Source organism: Serinus canaria, chromosome 21 (genome assembly GCF_022539315.1).
Source record: "Serinus canaria isolate serCan28SL12 chromosome 21, serCan2020, whole genome shotgun sequence".
Lineage (NCBI taxonomy): Eukaryota > Metazoa > Chordata > Aves > Passeriformes > Fringillidae > Serinus > Serinus canaria.
In genome coordinates, this window is record NC_066334.1 from 2,481,382 (window position 1) to 2,503,979 (window position 22,598).

Here is a 22,598-nt window from a genome sequence, read left to right on the forward strand (position 1 = left end):
CCAGAGGGGTTGGCGGGGTGGGGCTCCCCAAACTGCCCAGGGTGCAGCTCTGGAATTCCCACCCAGCCCTTCTGCGACAACCTGGGGTCACCGCCCACAGAGTCCGCTCATTTCGGGAACTCAATTTCCTTTTCTGGCCCCGTCAGCCCTCCCTGGTCGCATCCTCATGGTCCCCCCCCAGAGTTGTGTTTCTTCAGCCCCGGCCTGGATCCGCCCGAATGTCACTGTCCTCCAGCCCCACTTCGTGTATCCCCCAGCAATCCCCATTTTTACAGGCACGGTGCCCACTTAGGAATTCTGGTTCTGGGTTTTGTATCCCAGTGTGGTGTCCCCCAGGCGCTGTCCCCCCCCCCTCTACGCAGTGCCTCCCAGAATTTCTCATCTGGCCCTTCAAGATCAACCCAGAACCTAAATTAATCCTACCAACCCCTGCTTGGGATGCCCCCTGCGTACAGATGCCCCTTTGTGTTCTTTAAATAAAATAACATTAGAAACTCCTATTACACCACCCCCAGCATAAACCCAGGGGATCCAACCTCATTTGCGTACTAGTCTACTAATTAAGCTTAAAAAATAATATACAACTGTAAATAAATCTCAACTATAAAAATTAAAATTTAATGTAACAATTACCCCTCACCTTCCCTTACCCCTGCCCATTCCCCACTTCCCCTTCCCCTTCCCTTCCCCTTCCCATTCCCCTCCCGTCCCCTCCCCCCTCCCTCCCCGCCCCCCCCCCCCCCCCCCCCCACCCCCCACCCCCTCCCTCCCCTACACCCCCCCCCCCCACACCCCCCCCACCCCCCCCGCCCCCTCCCCCTACCCAGGCTAACATCCCCCTCCCCCTCCCCCCCCGTCCCCTCTCCCCCGTCCCCTTCCCCTTCCCCCTCCCCCCTCCCCCCCAGCCCCCTCCCCCTCCCCCCTCCCCCCTCCCCTCCCCCTTCCCCCCACTCCCACCTCCCGTCCCTGCCCCTTCCCCCTGCTCTGCACCCTCCCCCTCCCACCTCCCTCCCTCTCCCCCCACCGACCCTCCCCCCTCCCCCTCCCCCTCCCCCTCCCCCTCCCCCTCCCCCTCCCCCTCCCCCTCCCCCCTCCCCCTCCCCCTCCCCCTCCCCCTTCCCCTCCTTCCCCTCCGTCCTCCCCCTCCCCCCTCCCATCCCCCCCCCCGCCCCCCCCCCCCGCCCCTCCTCCCCCTCACTTTCCGCGTCCCCCTCCTTCATCCGTTTCACTCCCGTGGGCCGGTGTTCCTTTGGTCTGGGTTTCCACTGGGTTTTTAAACCTGCCTTGCCCCCCCATCGTTTGCGGCCCCTCCGCCATTCCCTCCTGGCTTGCCGGGCGCTGGCCCCAGGCCCCTTAATCACTCTGGATGTCCTGAAAAGTGTTTGTGGGAAACAGCCAAATTTGGTGTTTTTAGAGTTGTCGAGATGAAGGGGGAAAAGATTCAGAACTGATCTGAAAAAGGAAGGAGTGGAGAAGGAAAAGTGAGGTGGAAGTGAAAGAGTGGTAAAGAGTAATGAGGGAAAGTGGAAAATCATGTAAAAACTCAAGGAAATTCAGTGGGTAAAATGTGAATGAGGAGAAAAGAGTGTGAAAGTAAAATAATGGAAAATAAGCCAGGAAAGTAATGTAAAATCACTTAATGAAAAAAAAAAAAAAAAAAAAAAAGACTTAAAGGAAAAAGAAAAAGATAATAAAATATAAAAAAATTCTAAAATAAAAAAACTCCAAAATAATAATGCATAATAAAGGGATAATAAATAATTAAAAATAACATGGATAAATAAGGTAGTAAAAATCTACCGCCTGGCTCCCCCGGGCCCCCCCCCCCCCCCTTTGCCCCTTCCCCCCTCTCCCTCGCCCCCTCTCCCCCCTATGCGCTCCTACGGGCCTCCCCTGTCCCTCTCCCGCCTCCCCTCTACCCCCTCTGCCCTCCGCCTTACCCCCCCCCGCCTGTCCCCCTGCTTTTCTTCCCCCTACCCGGCCCTCCCCCTGCCTCACCCTGCGCCTGGCCCCCTTATGCCTGCTTCCACTCCGCCCCCGCTCGCCTGCCTGTCCCTCCCCTCCCTCGCGCCCCCCGTCCCCTTCCCCATCCTATCCCCGTTTGCACAGCACAACCACCCCCAGTAAAATAATGAAAGCGACCAACTCCCACAGCCCTACGCCCACAGCCATAAAATTGCATATAAACCTAGGTATTTTTACATACAGAAACTAGTCGATCTAATCCAGATTATATATTAGAATCCTAAAGACTATACACTATATAACTTAGTATTAGATCTATCTAATCGATTCTCTCCTCTTTCCTTCCCCTTATCTCTTCTCTTCTCCTCCTCGTCTCTTCTCCTTCTCTGCTCTTCTATTCTCTTCTATTCTCTTCGCCCTCTTCTCTTATCTCCTAGTCTCTTCTTTCTCTTCTCTTCTCTTCTCTTCCCTTCTCTTCCCTTCTTCTTACCTTCTATTCCTTCTCTTCCTCTTCTCTTTCTCCTCTCCCCTCTTTCTCTCTGCGCTCTCCCTCTTCTCTCTTTTCTCTCCCCACCTTCTCACTCTCCCTTTTCTCTCCCCCTCTCTCCCATTTTTCTCTTTCCCCACACCCTCCGGCCCCTCCGCCGCCTTCCCCCACTGCCCTCCCCCCCCTCCCCCCTGGTCCGCACATTACCCCTCCCAGGATGTACCACGGCCCCGAGGCGCGCCTTCCCTTCCTTCCCTTCCTTCCCTTCTTCGCCTTCCTTCCTTATTGTTTTCCCTCCCTCCCCTCATTTTCCCTCTCTGGCAAGGGAATTCCGGGCAGGGAAGGACCTGGATCAGGAGCTCTCACACCTCCTCCTGCTCTTCTTCCTCCTCTTCTTCCTCCTCTCTCCTCCTCCTCCTCCTCCTCCTCCTCCTGCCGGCGGGGGTTCCCGGCCCTTTGTTCCCCACAGAGCCACATCCCGCCCTCAATAGCACCGGGAGGGGTTTCTTTGGTTTCCTCAATTAAATAAACACTTTTTTTTCATCCCCCCCCAGCTTTCTGGAATTTTCCTGCCCCGGGAATGGCCCCAGCCAGGTTGGATTTGATTATTTTTTTATTTTATTTTATTATTATATTTTTTTTGGAGTTTGTTCTCCAGCTGTTCCGGGAAGAGGAAAACAAGGCAGGCCCCGAGCGCCCAGCACGGCCCTGGGCGGGGACTGCGAGCCCAAAAATACCTGGGAAAAAATTCCATGTGGATTCAACCTGCTGGAAAAGGCTTTTCCCTGAAAAAAAGGGCAGATTTGGGGATTTGAGAGGATGCTGAGGTTCCTGTATCCCTGCCCACCTCATCTGTGGTACCCACAGCCGGTGGGATGCTGGAGGCACATCCCAAAAAACCTTCTCCCACATGCTGGAAAATGCTCCCCCAGAAATCACAATCCCTCCCCTTGGTGGAGCTTGAGAGGGAAATTTGGGTGAAAATTGGAAAATCTGCCCCCCAAAGTCTCAATTTCCCTTCTTCCTGGGATCTGAGGGAAGTGTTGGAAAACAACAATGGGAAATCAACCCCAAGAGGCCACAACTGCCCTCCTCAGTGGGATCTGAGGGGGAAATCTTGGAAAAAAAATTGGACAATCTTCACCTTAAAACTCCCAGTTTCCTCCTCAGTGGAATTTAAAGAGGAAATTGTGGAAAAGCTGTGGAAATTTTTCCCTAAAACATCTCAATTCCAGTGGGATTTGAGGGCTCAGGGCCGGTTCTGTGAGTGTCAGGAGGTCCCAGCCCCTCTCCAGGCTGGGCAATCCATGGATCAAACTTCCCTAAGGCACAGAAAACCAACCCTAAAAGTCACATTCCCCCTGTGGGGGTCCCAGCTGTGGGGGTCCCAGCTGTGGGTGTCTCTGGCTCTGGACTGAAGGCACTCAGACAGCAGTTCATGCTCACACTCAGGTGTTTATTATTCCTTATCAGTCAAACAGCCTCACTGCTGGGAGTTCAGCAGCTTTTCATTACAAGGCACAAAATGCCCAACAATCTCTTGGTCCAAGGGCTTGTGAGACTGAACTGTCCCATTAAGAGCTGACACCTGGATTATTTTCCCTTTTAACCCAAGAACTGATCCCACAGAGCTGCAGTGCAGACTTTTCTGCCCAATTCCAAAATGCCACCCAAACCCATGGAGAAGGAGGAAGAAGAAGCATGAAGAAGAAACCCAGGACAGCACCCTGTGCCCTCCACCTTGCTGCCATCCACAACATCCTAAAAACCCCAAACCCTCAATTTCTCACCCAGTGACACACCTGCACTGCTCTCTAGAATCTATTGCACACTTTTGTGGGTTCCAGTCTCTCCTGAAGTCTGGGAAACTTTCTCCATGGATGAGGGTCAGAGTCAGTGCTGCCCTGGGGGTCAGGGCACCCCAGAGCAGACACAGAAATATTCCTGTGCCCTGGGCTTGCACACCCCACCATTGGTGGAATTTAAAGGGTGAAAATTTCAAAAAATTATGGAAAATACGCACCAAAACAATCAGAATTTTCCCCTATCACAGGGATTTAGAGTGGAAATGTTGAAAAAATGATGGAAAATCCACCCCAAAAATCACCTCCTCCAGTGGGAGCTGGGGTCGGGGTCCTGGGCTCACCCTTCTCCCAGCTGGGAGATTTTCTCCACTTTTCCTTGGGAAAAGAGACCCAAGGATGAAGAGGTTTTCCCATGGGATTTGAAAGATTAAAATGTGGAGGTTTGGGAGTATTTATGGAGTCTATGTTATTAATTATGTTTGTTTTAGTCATCTTTAGACAATATCATATTAATATTGAAATATGGATAATTATTCTATTCTATTCTATTCTATTCTATTCTATTCTATTCTATTCTATTCTATTCCATTCCATTCCATTCCATTCCATTCCATTCCATTCCACTCTTCTGTATTAGATCTTATTATCCATTGATTATATCTTTATTATCTTTATTATCCTATATTTTATCACTATTTTATCACACTATATTATATTGCCAGATATTTATTGTACAACATATCCCAGTGAATGAATATTATACTATATTATATTTATATTCTACTGTATATGACATTTATAGTATTATTATATTAATATTATATGACACATTAATGCTATTTTTATCTCAAATGTAGATATAAATTTGCAACTTTCTTGTGAAAAAGGCCCCGAATCCCTCATATATCATTATTTTTTAGTAATTTCTGTGTCTTCCTTAAAAAGACCCCAAACCCTCCATATGTTTAAATTTATTATAATTTTTTGGCCTTTGCTGCAAACCCCACCACAAACCCTCTCACTATTTGAGTTTAATTTTACAATTTTCTACTGCAAACAGGACCCTCATAACCCTCTTATACATTTTTCCTATAGACTTTCATGGCTTTCTAATTCACAAATACCCTCAAAATCTTGCAGCACCCTAGTGGAAAAATGACCTCAACCCACCTTATATGTATTTTAAAATAGATATTTATGGTTTTTTCAGCTTTTTATTGCAAAAACCCCACCCCAAACCTCAATTTTCTTGTGGTTTATGTGTTTTATTGTGGCTTTCTTGTGAAAAAATCCCAATTACTCTGAGAATAAATATATTTATATCCAATTTTGCAGCTTTTTAATGCCAAACTTACCCAAATCCTCCCATACATTCATCTATAATCAATATTTTACTTATGAAATATTTTACTTTACCACCATCCCACTGTTCCCTGCTGCCCCAAATCCTGATGTCAATCCATTTTTGATGGATGCAAAATGATAATTTCTCCCATTTTTTTTGGAAAATTTGATGGATTGGGCAAGATCCCCCGTGCAGAAATGCACGTTTTATCCCTTGATATTTTTTGTTCCTTCTTCCCAATTTCTTTTCCCTCCTGGAGAAATGAGTTTTTAGTTCTTGGAGGGAAAAACGTGCCCACAAACCCCACAAAAACGATGGTTTTATTCAGCAGGAGGGGAATTTTTCAGGTGGGCAATGTGGGAATTCAGAGGTTTGGAGCCTCGATGGAAAATTACTGCCGGGCAAACAAAGAAATCTGGGATTTGGGAATAAACAGGCGGGCCAGGAAGCCGGGAGGAAACCTTGGGCAGGGGAAGGGAAGAGAGAGAAAAGCTCCCACTGCGGGGGGCAGCGAAAATAACCCTGGGGGGCAGCGTGGGAAAGGGGCTGGGGCTGGCAGGGGGACCCCGAGAGTGGGGTGGGCAGGGGGACCCCAAATGGGGGTCCTGGCAGGGGGACCCCGAGTGTGGGGTAGGGCAGGGGGACCCCGAGTGTGGGGCCTGGCAGGGGGACCCCAAATGGGGTCCTGGCAGGGGGACCCCGAGTGTGGGTCCTGGCAGGGGGACCCCGAGTGTGGGGGTGGGCAGGGGGACCCCGAGAGTGGGGTGGGCAGGGGGACCCCAATGGGGGTCCTGGTAGGGGGACCCCGAGTGTGGGTCCTGGCAGGGGGACCCCGAGTGTGGGGTGGGCAGGGGGACCCCAAATGTGGGGAAGGGCAGGGGGACTCCAAAGGGACCCCAAATGTGGGGCCTGGCAGGGGGACCCCGAGAGTGGGGTTGGCAGGGGGATCCCAAAGGGACCCCGAATGTGAGGTTGGGCAGGGGGACCCTAAACCTGGGGTTTGTTAGAGGATCCTAAATTGGGGATTTGTCAGAAGGACCCCAAATCTGGGGTTTGTTAGAGGGAACCTAAACCTGGGTTTGTCTAGAGGGACCCCAAAGGGACCCCAAATCTGGGGTTTCTCAGAGAGATCCTAAATTGGGGATGTGTCAGAGGGACCCCAAATCAGAGATTTGTCAGAGGGACTCCAAATCTGAGGTTTGGTAAGGGACCCCAAATTGGGGATTTGTCAGAGGGATCCTAAACCTGGGATTTGGCAGAGGGACCTCAAAGGGACCCCAAAAGTGGGGTTTGGCAGGGGTACCCTAAATCTGGGGTTTGTCAGAGGGAACCTAAACCTGGGGTTTGTCAGATAGACCCCAAAGGGACCCCAAATGTGGGATTTGTCAGAGGAACCCCAAATGTGGGATTTGTCAGAGGAACCTCAAAGGGACTCAGATCTGGGGTTTGTCAGGGGGACCCCAAATCGGGGATTCCAAACCCAGCTCTGGGCCCCGGGGGTCAGGGCCCCCCCCCGATTCTGCCTTTGGGGAAGGGAGGGTTGGGAATTTTGGGGGCAAAGGGAATAAATCTTCCCCTGAGTTTGTTTGGCCTCGTGGCTCTTTGTGAGGGGCAGGTGTGCAAGGCAGGGAGTGTGCAAGGGAATGGGAGTGTACAAGGGAATGGGAGTGTGCTAGGGAATGGGAGTGTGCAAGGGAATGGGGAATGCAGAAGGGAATGGGAGTGTGCAAGGGAATGGGAGTGTGCAAGGGAATGGGAGTGTGCTAGGGAATGGGAGTGTGCAAGGGAATGGGGAATGCAGAAGGGAATGGGAGTGTGCAAGGGAATGGGAGTGTGCAAGAGGAGAACATGTGCAAAGGAAAGAAATGAGACAGGGAAATGAGCGTGTACAAGGAGCAAGTGTGGAAGGGAGTGAGTGTGCAAGGAGGACAACCCTAGAAGGGCACGGAGCTGCAGAAGGCCTGAGTGTGCAAGGGGAGAGCACAAGCAAAGGGAGTGAGGGTGGGAGGGGAACGAGTGTGCAAGGAGAGTGAGCACAGAGGGAGGGCGAGTGGGAAAAGGGACCGAGTGTGCAAGGGCAGGATGGAACAAACACATGGAAACGAGTGTGCAAAGGGACAAGTGTGCAAAGGGAGCACTCCGGGGGAGCAAACTTCCAAAAGGAGCAGGCGTGGGAGGGGAGCAGGGGTGTGCAGCGTGCATGGGGAGCAGGGGAACGAGTGTGCAAGGGCAGAGGTGTGGGGTGGCAGTGAGCGTGCCAGGGGAGCGAGAGCAGACTGGGGTGAGCGTGCAAAGGGCTGAGTGTGAGCAGGGACTGTGCCAAGGGCGTGTGAGAGGGGCTGGGGGCAGCCAAGCCGTGTAATGGCAGCCCCCGTGCCCAGCTCCCAGGGGAGCCCCAGCATTCCCACCCTCCTCTGGCTGTCTTGTGGAAAAGGGAAACTTCAAAACATGGCCGTAAAAGAAGGGCCTGGAGCTGGATGAGCTCCCAGCACTGCCACCCACGGCTTGGGGGCTGGCAACAACATTCGGGAGGTTTTTGGGAGCAAATTCCCCAAGTCTGGCTCCTGAGCAAGCAGGTGGGATGTGGGGGGTGCAGGAGCTGGGAGACGCCTCGGCCTGGCTGTGCCAGCGACTGTGACCCTGGGAAAAGGTCTTGGGGGATTTTTTTCTATCATCCAGCTCTGGAGCATCCCAAAAAATGGGCAAAGAGGGGATGAGGAGGAGGCAGGGAGGAGGCAGCTCCTGGGCAAGACAGTGCCCATCGCCCGGGTCAGGCTGGCACACGCCCACCCCGCCCTTGGGCAAGGGCTTGGAATGAGGAAGGAACTGCTCTGGCTCCTGCTGCTTCTCCTGCTGCTGCTGCTGCTGCTGTTCGTGCTCCTGCTGCTGCTGCTGCTGCTCCTGCTGCTCCTGCTGCTCCTGCTCCTGCTGCTGCTCCTGCTGCTCCTGCTCCTGCTGCTTCTCCTGCTGTTCCTGCTCCTGCTGCTGCTGCTGCTGCTGCTGCTCCTGCTGCTCCTGCTCCTGCTGCTGCTCCTGCTGCTCCTGCTGCTCCTGCTTCTCCTGCTGCTGCTCCTACTGCTGCTGCTCCTGCTGCTCCTGCTCCTGCTCCTGCTGCTGCTCCTGCTGCTCCTGCTCCTGCTCCTGCTGCTGTTCGTGCTCCTGCTTCTTCTCCTGCTGCTCCTGCTGCTCCTGTTCCTGCTGCTGCTCCTGTTGCTTCTCCTGTTGCTTCTCCTGCTGCTCCTGCTCCTGCTGCTGCTTCTCTTGCTGCTGCTCCTGCTGCTGTTCCTGCTCCTGCTGCTGCTGCTGGCTCATGTCCAGCCTGCTGTCCATCAGTGCCCCCAGGTCCCTTTCTGCCTGGCCACTGTCCAGCCACTCTGTCCCCAGCCTGTAGCCCTGCAGGGGTTGTTTTGGCCAAAGTGCAGGACCTGGCACTTGGCCTTGTTAAACCTGACATCAATGGGTTCATCCTTGGATCCAGCCTGTCCAGGTCCCTCTGCAGAGCCCTCAACCCTCCAGCAGATCCACACTCACACCCAGCTTGGTGTCATCTGCAAATTTGTTAATGGTGGACTCAGTCCCCTCATCCAGGTCATCAGTGAGGACCAAGCTGCTCCTGCTGCTGCTCCTGCTGCTGCTCCTGCTGCTGCTCCTGCTGCTCCCACAGCCTGGAAGCACTGCTGGGCACTGCCTGGTGCCTCACCCAAAATCCTCACCCAAAATCCAACCCCATCCCGCACTGACCTGTCCCCAGGTGTCCCCAGTGCAGGACCTCTCAGTGGGACCCTGCTCCAGGACATCTGCCCATTGTCACCCCGTGGAACATCTTTTCCATTGCTCCATGGAATGTCCTTCATTCCCCACACGTGTCCTTCACCCCGTGCAGGTCCTTTACCCTGCAAATGTTCTCCATTCCCTGAACTTCCTTCTCTCCACAGGTGTTGTTCAGCCCGTGGATGTCTTTGATACCATGGATGTCCTTCACTCTGCAGATCTCCTTGATCCCACAGATCTCCTTCACCCCATGGGTGTTCTTCATTCCATGTGTGTCCTTCATCCCCCCATGGATGTTCTCCACCCCAGAGACACCCTTCACCCCATGGATGTCCTTCACCCCATAGATGTCCTTCATTCTCCCATGAATGTCTGTCCTTCATCCCCCCATGGATGTTCTCCACCCCAGAGACATCCTTCACCCCATGGATGTCCTGCACACTGCAATTTCCTTTATCCCCCATGGCCCCACCCCATTCCCACTGGGAAATGTCGTGATATTCCATATCCATGCCATGATATTCCATATCCATGCCATGATATTCCATATCCATGCCATATTCCAGATCCATGTCATGATATTCCAGATCCATGTCACGATCTTCCCTGGACTCAGCCTCCAGCTGGATCCAGAGCAACACTTCCCGAGCCAGCCTCGACTCCTGCAACGCGCGGCAGCAAGCCCTGACCTGACCCCACCCCACAGATTTTGGGGCTCTGGTGGCCAAGCAGGGCAGGTCCCAGCAGCTCTGGGCTGGAGCAGCTGTGGGAGGGTGCTGCCAGGATCTGACCTTGGATGTGGGAAGGGAGAGATTTTTTGGCTGACCCACATTTTTGGGAGGACCATGGGAAATGGGGGTGAAGCCCTAAGATGCTGATCCCCCCTCAATGCACCAGGAAATGTGGAAAAGAAGGGAAACATCCACCTGAAATCCCAGGCTGGGGAACATGGAGTGAAATTCAGAAACCACAGGAATTTCAGAGGCTGAGAAGGGCAGAAGGGATCAAAGTGGCTGCGTGGGAATGGGCGAGCCCTGACACGATCCGGGGTGACCTCGCTTTGACATTCCCAAAAATTCGGCTCCATCCTGCTGTCACTGCTCAAGACACTCCCAAACTGTGGCTTGAGGCCCCCAGGGAGCCCCCACGGGGGATGTTTCAGACTTTAAGGGATGTCCTGGGCATCCCCCAGTCCCACTGGGCTGCTGGCAGCTGGGCCGGTTCCCCAGCGTGCCGGGACGTGCTGGGAAGCACTTTTCCAGCATTTCCCTATCTCCTTCTTATGCAAGGAATTCCATGCTGAAAAGCAGCTAAAAAGTGCTGGGGGCTTTGCCCCAGCTCCATCCCAGGATGCTGCAGAGCTGCTGCCCGTGGGGGCTGGGCTTGGGGATTGCATGGGAATGGCATGGGAATTGCACGGGAGCGAGATGGGGTCGCATGGGATGGCTGCATGCAATTCCATCATCTTGCATGGGACTGCGTGGATGACATGGGAATTGCATGGGATGGCTGCAAGTTGTTTAATGGGATTCCTTGTGGTGATTCCATAGGATTCCATGGGATTCCTTGGGATGACTGAATGGGATTGTTGATGGGATTGCACAGCATTTCATCAGGTGAATCCATAGGACTGCGTGGGGATTGCATTGGATGGCACTGGGATTGCATGGGATTCCATGGGATTGCATTGGATGCCACTGGGGTTGCATTGGATGCCACTGGGATTGCATGGGATTACACTGGGATTGCATGGGATTACACTGGGATTGCATGGGATTCCATGGGATTGCATTGGATGCCATGGGGTTGCACGGGATTGCCCTGGGATTGCATGGGATTCCATGGGATTGCGCAGGATGGCGTGGGCAGGGAAGCCTGGGAGCGGGGCGGGAGAGGCTCACGCAGGTGGGTGGAGGAGGTGGGAGCAGGTGCAGGGGACTGGGGGATTTTGGAAGGAGTGCTGAAGGAGTTAGAGGTGGGGTTTATTTCTCATTTATTGCGGAGGTGAGGAAGGGTCAGTTTGGTTTTCACTGCCTCAGCCTGGTTTAGAAGGTTACCAGATTTTAGTTACAAGACTTTTTAAGGAGTTATTGACTAACAAAAACTGTTAATAAGGAGATTTACATTTTTAACTTAATCTTTAAATATTTTTTTATGGACTCATGTTGTAGTGTAAGTTTTCTTAGTTGATTATGACATATAAACTTACAGCGCTGTATTTTAACCTCTTTGTTTGCTTTTGTGCCAACTTTATTTTTTCTATATTTTAAACTCTAAAACCTTAAACTTTCTTTTATTTAGCTCAACGTGTCTCTGCTTTAAAGCATAAACCTCCCTTTTAGCTCTTCAGCTTGGGAGTATTTTCCAAGGTTTCAGATTACCCCTGGTGTTTAATTCTAAGTCTTTGTTTATGGGTTTAAAGTCCTGAGAGTTCCTTGCATTTCAGATTCCAGCTGGGGATGTTTGGGATGGAGCTGGCCGCCCTTGGGCACGTCCTGGGGGCTTTTACCTGCCCCCATCCCATTCACATCCCTGGGAGCGGGGAGGGAAAACGCACCTGGGGAGAGACCGGGGAGGGAAAACGCACCTGGGGAGAGACCGGAGCCGCTTTGGCCATCCCTGAATCCAATTTGGGCTTCAAATCCTCAAACCTGCAGGACCAGGGAATGGCACAAAAACCTCCTGGAAAACCCCAAAAATGGGAATTCCATGGCAAACAGCGCTGATCCCCCTTTTCCTCAGCCAGACCCCCCCACCACCCCCATTTCTGGGGGGTCTGAGCCCCCCACTCCGATCCCTCCACTCCCATCTAATGAGTGGAGCCTTTCCCTCCTCCTCATTAAATCCTGCTCATTAACCCCCGGGATTTAATTGCTCCCGACCGGGAGCTGCATTTCCAATTTCCTTCCCTTAATTCTTTTAATTGGGAGAAGCAGGGGGATGGTGACCCGGCACCGCCGGAAAATCCACCCGGGGCAGAGCTCTGGGAGCATTTCCCACCGAGCAGCCCCGGATCAGCCCCAAAAACGGGGAGAGCACCCCCAAACCCACAAGGAAAGGGCTGCACGAGCTGGGCTGTCACTCCCAGGGATGCTGGCAGCAGCGACAGCGACCAGCAGGAATAATAATAATAATAATAATAATAATAATAATAATAATAATAATAATAATAATAATAATAATAATAATAATAATAATAATAATAATCGAACCTTTCATTGCAGATTATTTATATTAAAAGATAATTTTGGGAAGGTTTGGAGATTTTAAAAAAATTTATAAAAACAGGAGGTTTGGAGATTTTTTTATTTATAATAAAAAATATTTTGGGAAGGTTTGGAGATTTTTAAAAAATTTATAATAAGAGGAGGTTTGGAGATTTTTTTATTTATAATAAAAAATATTTGGGAAGGTTTGGAGATTTTTAAAAAAATTTATAAAAACAGGAGGTTTGGAGATTTTTTTTTATAATAAAAAATATTTTGGGAGATTTGGAGATTTTTAAAAAATTTATAAAAACAGGAGGTTTGGAGATTTTTTTCTTTATCATAAACATATTTTTGGGAGGTTTGGAGATTTTTTTTAACATTTATAATACCAGGCGGTTTGGCGATGGTTTTATTTATAATAAACATATTTTTGGGGAGGTTTGAAGACATTTTGGGGAAGTTTGGATATTTTTTTTTAATTTATAATAAAAGGAGGTTTGGAGATTTTCTAAATTTATAATAAGAAATATTTTTGGGGAGGTTTGGAGATTTTTTGGACGCGAGCTGTCGGCGGCGTGGCTTTTCTTCTTCTCCCACTTGGAGAGGAGTTTGCCATCTGCCTCCTGGGCTTTTTGGGAGTTGCTGAATCAGGAGTTTGGGGATGGGGTTGAGGAGAGGGCGGGTGAGGCTGTGCAAGGTGGGGGGAGTTGGGAGAACCTCACAAAAATCCCATTGCATTGTCCTGGGTGGGGGCTGTTCCCAAAAAATCCCATTGCATCCCCCTGGGAGGGGGGCACCCTCCAAAGAGTCCGTTTGCATCGTCCTGGGAGGGTGATGGTCCCCACAAAAGCGAATCCCACTGTCCTGGAAATCCACCAGAGCCCCCCAAAATCAGTTTTCACCCCTGTGAAATCCCACTGGATTGTCCTGGCTGGGCTCTACCCCTGCAAATATTGAAGTTCACCCCCCTGGGGGGTCAATGCTGCCCCCATCCCCAAATCAATTTGCACGGGCCCGGGATGATGAGAATCCCCCAAAATTCGAATTCCGTCATCCCGGATGGGCGGTGCCCCCCAAAACGGAATTGAATTATCCTGGGAGGATAATGACCCCCCCAAAATCAAACCCCATAACCCTGGCTGGGTGTTATCCCAAATTGCCAAACTGTGTTGTCCTGGCTGGGTTCTGACCCACTCAGAGTTCAAATTACCTGATGGTGGGAGAGTGACACTCCCCAAAAATTCCTGCTGCCCCCACAGATTTGAATTACAGCACAGGGGGAGGGCAATATTCCTCAAAAAACCCAAGCTGGATCCTTCTGGGAGGATGGGAGCCCCCACAAAATTCAAATCTTCTCATCCCGGGTGGGCGATAAACCCCAAAAATCAAATTGTGTCATCCTGGGAGATCAACAATCCTAAAAAAATTTGGATTTCATTTTCCTGGCAATCCGATATCCCCCAGAAAAAACCGCACCATCCTGGATGGAAAATGACCCCCAAATTTGAGCAGCAGCCTCCAGGGAGTTCGGAGCGCCCGGCCCCGGGAATTTCGGGATCCCAGGAATTCGCAGCTCCTGGATTTGCTGAGCCGCCTCTCTGCCTCCGACATGTCCCTGCAGCCGAGGCTGATGACACACAGATCCCTGACTCATTATTATTCAGTTAATTAGGTAATGGGGATTAATCCTCCTTCCTGCGGGGCGGGAATTGCCCAGGAGCCTGCTCCGACCCATTCCCATCGCGCACCGGGCACTTCCCAGTCCTGGCTGGAGCCCCAGGCACTTGGAATGGAAGAAATTGGGATTTTGGGGCTTTTCTTTCCCTTCCTGATGTTTTCCAGCTCGGGGAGCCGAAGCCACCTGCAGCCACAGGCTGGGGGTGAAATGATCCCCGTGCGGAGAGAGGAAAATGGAAATTAAACGGATTAATTGGGAATGGAGCATCCCAAAAAGCGGCATCTCCTTCTCCCGTGGGATGGTGGAACGGCTCAGGCTCACAGCCCGACAGCCCTCCCGCCCTCTAACCCAACATTTATGGACCCCCTGACTCCAAATCCCCCCGAATTCATCCCAAAATCCGCCTGCAGCCCTTTGCCAGGCTCCTGGAGGGGATCGGGCATTCCAGGGATGCCGGGGGTGGGGGGGGTGGAAGGAGGAAAAACTCCGACCCGGCAGCCCCAGGGCTCCAGAATGCCTCACTTCTGGAAAATTGGGCTATTTTGTGTGAAAAATCGGGATTTAGGGGTTTTTCACTGGGTTGTTAAAATGTCTTACATTTGGCAAATTTGGCTATTTTGAGTGAAATATCGGGATTTAGGGGTTTTCCAAACCTGGCAGGGAATATGGGAAAGGAAGACCAAAATCTGTCAGTAAAGTAATTCATGGTTTTGGGAGCAAATTTTGTCAGAATGCCTCAAATTTGGCAAATTGGGCTCTTTTGCGTGAAAAAAAAATCGGGATTTAGGGGTTTTTCACTGGGTTGCCATGATGCCTCACATTTGGCAAATTTAGCTATTTTGACTTAAAAAAAATAGATCAGGATTTAGGGGTTTTTCACTGGGTTGTTAAAATGTCTTACATTTGGCAAATTGGGCTATTTTGTGTGAAAAATTGGGATTTAGGGGTTTTTCACTGGCAGGGAATATGGGAAGGGAAGACCAAAATCTGCCTGTAAAGTTTTGGGAGCAAATTTTGTCAGAATGTCTTAAATTTGGCAAATTGAGCTCTTTTGTGTGAAAAAAAAATCGGGATTTAGGGGTTTTTCACTGGGTTCTCAGAATGCCTCACATTTGGAAAATTGTTCTATTTTCTATCGGGATTTAGGGTTTTTCCAAACCTGGCAGGGAATATGGGACGGGAAGACCAAAATCTGCCGGTTCCACCTTTTTTCTTTCTCTCCCAACCTATTTTCACCTATTTACACCCATTTTCTCCCCATTACACCTTTTTTTTCCTCCTTATTCCACCTTCATTCTCTCTGATCCAACGTTTTTTCTCAGTCCCACCCTTTTCCTTACTCTCTGTTCCACCCTTTTTTGTCTCTGATGCCCCCATTTTTCTCCCCATTCCACCCTTTTTTCACTCCGTTCCACCCATTTCCTCCCTTTTCCACTTATTTGCTTCATTCCACCCCTATTTTCCTTCCATCCCACCTTTTATAAAGTTGGTGTTCCACCTCTTTTCCCTATTCCACCTTTTTTTGTCCCTGTCCCGCTTTTTTCCCCCCCTCCCTTTTCCACCTTTTTTCTCCCTGTTCTTTTGTGTTTTCTCCCAACGCCACCAATTTTCTCCCTATTCCAGCCTTTTTTTCTAATCCATCCATTTTTCCTCCCCTGTTCCACCCTTTTCCTCCCCAGGTGGACAAAATCCCAAAACCTCAGCGACTCTCCCCAAAAAATTCCCCCTTGGAATCCTGTACATCACGGCAATGGGATGAAATAAATTCAAATAATTAATCCAAAATTAAAAAGAAAAAGGGAACATCGCTGTAAATGAAGCCACGGGAGTGGCCATTATCTTCTTATTAACATTAATTATTAATTATTGTCTTTAAGAGCCTATGACTTCAGAAACAGCTCCCCAAGGGGAGCAAATCAGAATTAATTCACCATAATACCATGCAAGAGGGGAGGAAATCCCCCTTTTTTCTGCTGTTTCGGCTGTTTTAGGGGTTCTTTGGGAAATCCAAGGCACTTTTATGGGATGAGAAAAGTGGGATTAAACAGAAGTATTTATAAAAATAACCACAAATCCCCTTTTTTCTTTCTTCTTGGGGAATGCTCGTGCATGGGCGTGCGATGCTGAAGGGAAAATGGATTTTTCCCTTTTCTCCTCTCACGGGTTTGGGCTCTGGCACAACATTCCTGGTGCTGCCCGTGACTCACAAGGTTATTTTTAGCCCTGACCTCTTTTCTCCCCATGTTTTCATCCACGTTGTGGTGCCCTAAAAATGCAAAATAAGGGATGAAGTGGAAAACCCACCCTTGGAAGAGGCAGAACTGGGGGGTAACCTTCCCCTTTTTGTGGATAAATGAGAAATTCCCTTTGTTTTCCCATCTTTATTTTGTTTATTGAGTGAAAAGCCAACAAAACCGGGTCAGTTTAGGACAAGGAAGTCTCTGCTGGGGCTGGAAAACTTTTTATTTATTGATTGGGATGCATTAAATTGTAATAATTGGTTTTATTTGGATCAGTGTTCCTGCTTTTTCAGACGTGAGCTTTTCTCCATTCCACTCTAACCCAAGGACTGGAGGGTTTAACAGACTTTAATCCCAGTTTTACTAATCCTGGGGTTTAACCAATCCAGGTTTGAGAATAAAAAGTGAAATCCAAGGAGCTCCAGCTGTTAAATCTGAATATTAAGGATATTCAGGAGCTCTGTGGCATCCCTAGAGCTGGAGCAGGGGGCTCCAGGAGCACCCCCAGATACCCAAAAATCTGATGGGAGCAGCTGAAAATCCCAAAGAAAAGCCCAGCCAGGGTGTCCTGAGTGGGGCTGAAATCCCCGTGGGAGCTGTGTCCGTGTCACCCAACCCAATTTTATGACAAATCCCATTTCCTGATGGACTTCACCCTCGCTGTCATCACCTGGGCTGAGGCTTCCCAGGTGACCCAAGCCCTGCTCAACCCTCCCCTTCAAAGAGCCTCATGGAGAACTCCCAATCCATGGAATTGGTGCTGGGATGGCTGGGCAGATGTTGGCAGCTGGTCCAGCTGTTGGGGGCTGGGCTGGTGGGCCAGAATTACTCACTCTGTAATTTTTTTTCTGTAATTTTTTTGGGATTTGGAGGAATTGGGATGGTGGAAGTTCAGAAATCCTCATTTTGGGGGGATTTTTAGCTGGACTTTAAAAGGATAAACCCCAACTTTTTGGCTCAAGGAAATATTTTAAAGCTCCTCGAGCCTCAAACATGTTGGGAGGAATTGGGAATATTGAAATAAATTCCCCCCTGGAGTGGATTAACTCCATCCCAAGGATGCTCAGTGCTGGGGGACAAATTCTTTGGTTTCCCTGTATTCCAAGGGATAACCCAGGACTTTTGGGTTACACCATCAAGTCCCAGCAAAGCCAAATCCTCTCCCATGATCCACCCAGCGAAGCCAGCTTTATTTCCCAAAAAACCATCCCTGGAAAGGCAATTCCAGCCTGAACTTGGCCTGAAAAAACGGGAGTGGAGCCCAAACCCCTCCCTAAATCCCGTGTGTCACCCGGACTGCGTGTCCCCGGTGCTCCTGACGGTGGCACTGGGAGAGGCGGGAGATAAGAGCTCCAGGAGTGAGGATGGGTGTGAGGAGGGGAGGGGGAGCCCGGATTTCCTCCTCTGCTGGGAGTGGAGTCCATGGACACAGCCCTGGGCTCTGCTGGGGGGTCAGAGCCCAAATCCCTGCTGGGGAAGGGGGCGAGGGCGGAGAGCTGAGCCCAGCCCTTGGTTCATTCCCCACACAGCCTGGATCCATGGAAAAGCTGATCCCATCCTCTGCCATCCTGTGTCTTCAACAGAAGCTGCGCCCATCCCTGTGGGTTTCCAGCAGAACTGTAGCCCATGGAGAGGCTGATCTCACCTGGGCACAGGTAGAGACCCCCTGAGTCCATCCCTGTGGGTCTCCAGCCCATGGAGAGGCTGATCTCACCTGGGCACAGGTGGAGACCCCTGAGTCCATCCCTGTGGGTCTCCAGCCCATGGAGCAGCTGATCCCACCTGGGCACAGGTGGAGACCCCCTGAGCCCATCCCGTGGGTCTGCTCCAGAACTGCAGCCCCTGGAGAGGCTGATCCCACCTGGGCACCTGCCCTGGGCACAGGTGGAACCCCTGAGCCCAACCTGGTGGCCTCAATCCCCAGAGGAACCTGGACCCTTGGAATGGCTGAGCCCATCCCTGTGGGTGTCCACCAGAACTGCAGCCCAGGGAGAGGCTGATCCCACCTGGGCACAGGTGGAGACCCCCTGAGCCCATCCCTGTGGGTCTCCAGCCCATGGAGAGGCTGATCCCACCCTCATCACCTGTCCTGGGCACAGGTGGACCTCCAGAGCCCATCCCTTGTGGCAGGGAAGGGATAGGTTGGATATTGGGAAGGAATTTTTCACCCAAAGAATAAGAAAGTCCTGGAATGCTCTTCCCAGGGAGATGGTGGAATCACCATCTCTGGAAGTGTTTAAAAAAAGCCTGGCCATGGCCCTTGGTGCTACAGTCTAGGTGAGGTGTTAGGGCACAGGTTGGACTCGATGGTCTGGGAGGTCTCTTCCAACCTCATCACTCTGGGATTCTGTGATTTGGTAATTCTGGGATCCCATGATTCTGGGATTCTGGGATTTTGGGATTCTGGGATTCTGTGATTCTGTGATTTTGTAATTCTGGGATTCAGGGATTTTGTGATTTTGTAATTCTGTGTTTCTGTGATTCTGGGCTTTTGTAATCCTGTGATTCTGGGATTCCGTGTGACCCCCAGCCACACCCGGACCCTTGGAATGGCTGAGCCCACCCCCGTGGGTTTCCCCCAGACTCCACCCCACGGAGATACTGATCCCACCTGGGCACAGGTGACCCCTGAGCCCCCCCGTGCCCCCGGTCCCAGCGGATCCCCGACCCTCGGAGTGGCTCAGCCCATCCCGGTGGCATCCGGCCGCCCCCCCGCCCTGCCCCGGTGTTATTTTAACCCTTTTCCCGGGAGCAAATCCCCCTAAATCCCCTCCAGCCCCTCGGCCCCGCCGGGATTATCCCGTTTCCCTCCATCAGCATTCCCGCGGCGCCGGGAGGGTCCCGCCGAGTCGGCAAAACCCCCCCGGATCCCTTGGGGTGGGCAAAAAACGGGGAAAAAGGGGCTGGGGGGGATCCCATGGGTATTTAGGGGAATTCACAGGTGAGGAATTGCCCGGAATGGCCAAATTTGGGGCAAAATCCAACAGCTATAGGAAAGAAATTAATATTTATGTTGGTTTTTCTGTTCCTTTAGTGAGATTTCTGGTTTTGGCTTTCTGGTGCTTTTAGGATTTACTCTTTTGGTGGCTTTTCTTTGCTTTTTTCCCCCAGGCTTTTAAATTTTTTGTACATTTCTGTGCTTTAGTTTTCCTTTTATTTTTTTTTTCCATTTTCTTCAATTTTTGTGTACTTTTTTCATTTTGGGGACTTTTTTCCCCATTTTTTGGTCACTTTTCCCAACATTTTCCCAATACTTTTTTTTCTTTTTCCAGGAACAACAAGGGGAATGGCATTTCCCATCCACTTGTTAGGATTTTAGTGATTTTTAAGGATTTTTAAATACAAATTTGGGGGGGAATGGGAGTTTTGGGAGGGCACATGCAGGTGTGCACTGATGTACAGCCGTGCACCCTCACACCCAGGTGTGCACACAGACACACCCAGCAGGTGTGCAAAGCCTTGCAGCACATCCAGAAGCACAGAGCGCCTTGCACACTCACACACGGGCAGGAGTGCACGGTCTTGCACACTCACAGGTGCACAAACACGGCACTGACGTGCTGTGCACACGCAGTGACACTCACAGTGACACAGTGACACACAGAGCTGTGCACACACACACACTCACAGTGACACACAGTGACACACAGAGCTGTGCACACACTCACAGTGACACAGTGACACAGTGACACACAGAGCTGTGCACACACACACACTCACAGTGACACACAGGGCTGTGCACACACACACACACTCACAGTGACACAGTGACACACAGAGCTGTGCACACACACAGAGCTGTGCACACACACACACTCACAGTGACACAGTGACACACAGAGCTGTGCACACTCACAGTGACACCGTGACACACTGACACAGTGACACAGTGACACACAGAGCTGTGCACACTCACAGTGACACAGTGACACACAGAGCTGTGCACACACACACACTCACAGTGACACAGGGCTGTGCACACACACACACAGTGACACACAGAGCTGTGCACACACACACACACTCACAGTGACACAGTGACACACACTGTGCACACACACACACTCACAGTGACACAGTGACACACAGAGCTGTGCACACACACACACACAGAGCTGTGCACACACACACACACTCACAGTGACACACAGTGACACTCACAGAGCTGCACTCACACTCACACCTACCTGCACACACAGTGACACACACAGTGACACTCACAGTGACACACAGAGCTGTGTACACACACCTGCACTCACAGTGACACTCACAGTGACACACAAGGAGCTGTGCACACTCACACACACCTGCACTCACACTCACAGTGACACACACAGAGCTGTGTACACACCCGCTGTGCTCATACGCTCACACTCAACTGCACTCACACTCACAGTGACACAGTCACGCACACAGAGCTGTGCACACACACACACTCACAGTGACACTCACAGAACTGTGCACACACACACACCTGCACTCACACTCACACCTACCTACACACACAGTGACACTCACAGTGACACACAGAGCTGTGCACACACACACACGCTCACAGTGACACACAGAGCTGTGCACACACACACACGCTCACAGTGACACACAGAGCTGTGCACACACACACACACTCACAGTGACACACAGGGCTGTGCACACACACACACACTCACAGTGACACACAGAGCTGTGCACACACCCCCTGTGCTCACACTCACACCCACCTGCACACACAGCGACACACAGTGACACACACAGAGCTGTGCACACACAGTCACTCACAGTGACACACAGTGACACTCACAGAGCTGTGCACACACCCCCTGTGCTCACACTCACACTCTCACAGTGACACTGTGAGTGTCACACCCCGCCACATGTCCACAGGCATGTGAGGCTGTGTTTGCACACACACTGACACATGTGTGTGCATGGTGACACAGACACACAGACACAGGGACACACAGACACACACATGGGCACACACGCTGTCTCACATGGACACACACACTCACACTCTCACAGACACATGGACACACACACGGACACATGGACACTCTCATGGACACACAGACATTCTCCCACCCTGTCTCACACAGACACACGGACACTCGCACACGGACACACACACACATGGACACACAGACACACTCTCACTCTCACACACGGACACGCTCACACTGTGTCACACACAGACACACGGACACTCCTCTCACACTCTCACATGGACACTCTCATAGACATATGGACACACGGACAGACGGACAGACACGTGGACACCCTCTCACTCACACGTGGACACTGTCACTCTCTCACACACACAGACAGACGGGGACACACACACACACACACACACACAACTGTCTCTCTCACAGACACACACACACAGACAGACACTCTCTCACTCACACACACACACAGAGACACACACACATACCGACAGACGGACACACACACGCACTGTCTCTCACACACATACCCACTCTGTCTCTCTCTCTCTCACACATACACACGGACAGACGGACACACACCCCAACTCTGTCTCTCTCTCACTCACACACACACACATTCTCTCTGTCTCTCTCTCACACATACACAGACAGACGGACAGACGGACACACACCCCCACTCTGTCTCTCTCTCTCTCACACACACACAGACGGACACACACACATACCGACAGACGGACACACACACACACACGCACTGTCTCTCTCTCACACACATACCCACTCTGTCTCTCTCTCTCTCTCTCTCACACACAGACGGACACACAGACAGACGGACACACAGACACACACACACACACACACACACACAGAGTCTCTCTCACAGACACACACACACACACACAGACGGACACACAGACACACACACACACACACACACACACAGAGTCTCTCTCACAGACACACACACACACACACACACGGACACACAGACAGACGGACACACACACACACACACACACACAGAGTCTCTCTCACAGACACACACACACGGACAGACGGACACACAGACACACACACACTCTGTCTCTCTCACAGACACACGGACAGACGGACAGACCCCCCCCCCCCCCCGCTCTGTCTCCCCCGGCC